Raw genomic sequence first — 5,529 nt, 5'->3', positions numbered from 1 at the left:
CAACAAAACACCCCTGATGAGCAAATACTGACTTGTCAAAGTCAAAACTGTGCCAAATTCTAGTTCTGAAATTATCAGCATATCTGGTTCCATATGCTCAAAATGGAACCTAACAATTTTTTTGTCTTTGAATAGTTTTTGGATGAGAAGCATAGTTTAAACTGTTGTTTTGTTAAAGAAAAAAAAACAAAAACAGTGGGGAAATCCCAACACTTCTCATTTATATATGGAACTTACACATGACAAAAACCCAGAATGGATTTCTGAAGAGGATGGAGCCATAAATTGCTTATGTATGTTAGTTTAAAAAACCTAACAAAACAAAAAATAAAACACAAAGCATACAAACCCTGTAACTTTTTCTTCTCAAGCAGAAAACCACCCTAGCAGATAGAACATGCATCCAAATGACCTCACTGTCTGCTGAAAGCCTCTTTCCTCAGTTCAGCTGACTCTCTCCATATCACCCTGATGGATGAGGCTCACTGAGGCCATAGATAAAGACTTCCATGGAATAGAATAATTGATGGAGAGCTCAGAATCATGGCACTGGTGTCTTCTTGTTTTTCTTTAAATCCTGACCTTGGCATCTTTTCAGGCCCTGCCTAAGTTTGCTGTAATGCATTTGCTTAATTCAAACTTGTTTTGAAACTGCTTTGTCAGGCAATTGAAGTTATTAAAGTTATGACATTTGTTATCCCTTATAAGAGATAAAAATTAGTGGTTTTCTTTATGAGAGATGCTTAGTGTAACAATAATTGTTGAGTAATCGACTAGTTCTATTGTTTACCTTCGCATCACACATTTTTTTCTTAAATTAGCAACCTAAAAAAATAGTGGTTTTTATTTTTAGAGGGAAGAAGAGCAAAATGGTCCCAGCAAAAGCTAAAAACCAAACTGAGAACACATGTTTATTAGCTTTTTAAAAAACCAGATCCAAACCTGTACAATTGTTATTTTTATGCTGAGAAGTCCCCTTGCACTGCAGAAAAGTAACTGGTACGATGAACACTGCTCACTGAAAAGCAGTTTAACTTCCACCCCTCACTTGTTTAATCATTCCTGAGTTTTTCTACCAAGCACCTGCCTTTTAATTTGCTACAACCAATTTTTTTTTCCCCCCATGAACTAATAATGCTGTAATTAAAATCCAGCAGAGAACTCAGCTGAGACTCCTGGTTAATTAGGACAGGAGGGGGCTGTGTGGGCAGCATGGCACTGCATGGCTTGGATTGGAACCAGGGTGATGAGTTTCTGCCAGTCCATGAAGCTTTTGGATGTTTGTTCCAGCAGCCTGCACAATTATTTGAGGACAGTCAAGTTTTGCTGAAATTATTTAATTTGGATGCAATGCCCAAAAATTATTTTCTGTGTGGGTATTTTTTAAGGATTTGTGTTTAGTTATTGTTTCTCTCTAAGCACTAAGAAAATGAGAAGCAGCAGTGCTGAACTAAGCTCTTCCTGAGAGATGTTTTGCACTTCAGGTGGCAGTGGGAGCTTCAGAAAGAGAAAAATGAACTCCTTGGTAAAGGCCATGCCTGCTAATAATGGGCAGAGATTGAGAATGTGAGTTTCTTCCAGGATTGGTTTCCATGCTGATAATTGCAGTGGTGCCCAACTAATCAAGATTGTTCTTGGTACTGAAAATACCAGCTTGCTTCAGGTTTGATGCTTGATTCCTGTAGCTCAAGCTCTTATACCACACATTCGAGATGTAAGGATTTGGAGATGGTTTTGTTTTGTTTTGGAACAACAGACAAACTTATTTTTGGTTTTTTTTGTATTTCAGCACACTTAGAGATGAAAACATCAATCTGAAGACCTCATTTATCAAGTAATTTTTAATTTTAAAAAGTGCACAAATTAAGCTTTTTCAAGCTTGCTCATTGAAGGCAGAGAAATTTATATTGCACCTCAGAGTAAGATATAAGAAGTTTTTATAATGAACTTAAATAATTTGAAAACAAAACTAAACTAAACTTGTAGCACATAGCAGTGTGTCCTATCTGTAACCTCAGTGTCCTGCTATGCATCAGTACCATGTAACTCAAAAAGCGTTCCTGATTTAATTGGGCAAGTGTGTTTTATAACTGTCATCCTCTTGGCAGCAGGCAAGGGTGGTACTGAAAAAAAGAATTCTCCACAATAGAGGGTTAATGACGATACTCAATGATACTCAACAGGTGATTACAACATTTAACTACCACAAGAACTCCTGGTCAGTGATCAGCTCCCAGCTTTACTTTAAACTCTGCAACCCCTTCTCTTAAAAAAAACGGGTAACGTTTTTTTACTCATAACAGCCTGATGTAAAACAAGGTAGACATGATTTTAGTTTCTAATTAGCTGAGATTCCTGTATTGTATTATTAAAGAAAAAAAAAAATTGGAAATTCTCAGTGTTTTAGGAGTGGGAGAAATACAGATTTGTCTAACTTCACCTGAAGTTCCAGGGCAGTGAGAGCTGCTTAGGGCATGTGATCCAGGAAATGCAGCAGAGTCACGTGTGAGAAAATCTGACTCTCATCCTCAAAAATGCCACCTCCCTGACCCTCTCTCCTACCTTTTGACTGCTTGACATTGCATTTACTGAGATTTTTTATTAATTATTTCAAGTTGCAAGAGAGCATTGCTAACGAGCTGTATCTGAAGCTCAGTAAAAGAGAAAAACCAATATGGCTGAGAGGGAATTTTCCTAAGCCACCCTTCAGGTAGCTGCTGCAAGAAAAATGAGGAAATTCCTTGACCAAGCTTGCCCTCTGCAGGCCTCCACCTCTTTCTGGCACTGCCAGATTTGTTCCTTTATTTCTAAAGAGGCAAATTAAATGTACTGCTGACATAACATCACTTGGACATTCCTTTTTTTTTTTTTTTTTTTAATAAAATAGTAATTACTTAAATAGATATTTGGGGACAGCTCTGTATTCTTAGTGCAACTGGGTCCCAAACATTAATTTATTTTGCCCAAATAGCTCCTGATTAGGTTAGCTGTTATGTGAAGCAGTGAGCTAATGGAGATGATGCAGAAGGGATTTGCTTTAACCCTGGAGCTCTTTGTTCAAGTAAAGCTCCCAGCACAGGCCATAACCAGCATCTGGTCTAATGAGCCGCAGTGAGAATCCCTGCATTTCTTATGCTGGATAACAAGGAAGAGTCATCCTAGAACGGGCATCTGGTGAAGGCAGTGAGAGTAAATACAGCCCTTGGGAGCTGCTTTGCAGCCCCTCACTTAATGTCTAATGAATAAGGACCTTTTAAGAATATCTCATTTTTAAACAAAACCAAAAAATCATTGCAATGGCTTTTAATTTTCATAAAACACATAAAAGCAGGTACAGGTCAATACCAAAAATCAGTTTTGAATGACAGCTGTTTAAGTATTTCACTCGATGTCCTCTGTGCATGTATGTGATTCTTTGAAAATAGGACTGAAACCTAAATAAAGGTGTGATTTAAAAAATAATTTATGAGATATAACTCTGAAAGGTAAAGCCAGCAAAACTAAATTTAAAAGGAATCTCTGCATAGCTATAGCAATTTGGGATTTTTTTTATTTGTAATTGATATAACATCATCAAAATCTCTGGTAAAAATGAATTCACATTGACAATCCTGCTTATGTTGGTATAATACATGTTAGCTGAGCTGAGGCAGACAGAAGCAATGCCGCTCACTTTTGTTTCAAAACATTTTGCAAAGAGAAGTTATTTAATCTCTTCTTTCTTTTTATAACACTCTCTATGTGCTTGCAAGAGGCAGAAAGTATCCTTTAATAGTAATAATTAAATGTAATAGTAAATCTTCAATAATAGTAAAACTGCAAGAAGCACAAGGCGCTCCTGGGACTCTTTGACCACCAACTCATGAATTCTGAGGATTCCAGCCCTGAGAAGGCTGAAGAGCCAGAGAGGTTTTGTTTCAAGCAGAACCTGAAGCCCACTAGTTCACAAATCTAAAAGCTGATTTCAATGAGTAACTTTAATCAGTAAATTCCAATACAAAAATGCTTTACTGGAATTTTTTTCCCTGATTAGCTCAATAAAATATGCTCCTTGAAACAAGATCTAACTTGTGCTGCAGGTTTAACAAGGCCTAAGTTAAATAGGCCCTCATTACAGTTCCAGGGTTAAAGAGCAAATGAATGAAACACCTAAGTTTAGAGGATATCTTTCAAAATTCTGTGAACTAAAATAAATAAACAAACTGACTTCTGTTTTGACAGCTGGTGTCTGGCTTTTAGCCAAATAACAGGATAACAGAAGTGTGGAAAATTGAGATGTGTTCATTAGAACAGTCTCACATGGAGCCTCATCAGGCTGCATGATGGATTCGACCCATTTACTACAGACTGAGTAAGAAAAAGACTCCTACATTCATGGTACATTATCAATTTGCCTGAGAGGTCTTTAACTTGTTTTTCATAGAGATACTTGCAGGTACACCAAAAAATGTGGTTTTCTCCAGCATTCGTGTTAAAACCATCCAGTAGATGGGGCCACAGAGTTGTACAAAACACAAAAGAAAATAAGATTAGTTCCTCCTTTAAAAAACGCTCGTAGTGCAAATCTATTTGTTAATCTATTAAATTCTAATGTCAGGCAAATAATTTATTTGCTTATATCGTGTCTTGACTGTATGACTCATTAAGCTCTACTCAAAGGCTAGTTAATATGATTCCGTGTGTGTTTGATACTGAAATAATTACAACTCTCAGCCAACAAAAATTATAGCTGAGATCTTAATTTTCATTCATCGTTCGTTCCCAAGTATTGTACAGGTGTGAGACAGGCTTGTGATGAAGCACCACAATGAAAGTCATTGACAGTAATTGTAGCAAGGAAGTCCCACATGTGGAAAGGTGCGTGTGGCAGGAGGAACATGTTAGTGGTTCCTGCAGAACACGAAGAGGATGAATTTATGAATGTAACTTGGATGCACCACTGGGAATTTCCCCCTTTGAGATTTTTGCTTGTATTCTTTTTAAATGTGCGGATCAGAAGAGGAGGTTTCAGGAGCAAGGGCAGCCCCGGGGGCTGTGTACCGGTGGTGCAGAGGTTAAACTGTTCGCACATGGGGTTCAGCGTGGTACCAGCAGCAGAAGGGGCTCTGAAGTTTCGCCTCACGAAACGCCAAGTTCCTCGTGGATTCAGTTGTGAAATCCCATCTGGGAGCCGGCTGAGCCACCGCTGCCTGTGAGCGGGGGGCTCGCAGGTCCATGGGGCAGGAAAATGAGCCCGTGGCTGTGTGAGGTCAGGGGATGCTTTAGGTCCGGGCCGGGGTGAGGGGCGCGGATGTGGCACCGGCGTCGCCCCAGGGCAGGGCGACATCGAGCAGCCGGCGTAAGGTGCTGATGTGAAGCGACCCAAAAGACAGCTTCGGTTCCCCAGGAAAAGCTTTGCCTGGCGGGTACCGAGGAGAGCCCTATCCCAGGGGAGGCCCGGGTGGGACCCGGCGGGGCGGGGCGGTGCCGGGATCAGGTTGGAGGGGCCGCGGCAACACCTGGAGGCGGCCCCGCCTGAGCGCAGGAAGG

This window comes from Serinus canaria, chromosome 18, assembly GCF_022539315.1.
Source record: "Serinus canaria isolate serCan28SL12 chromosome 18, serCan2020, whole genome shotgun sequence".
NCBI lineage: Eukaryota > Metazoa > Chordata > Aves > Passeriformes > Fringillidae > Serinus > Serinus canaria.
Note: the sequence above shows the minus strand (reverse complement) of the source record.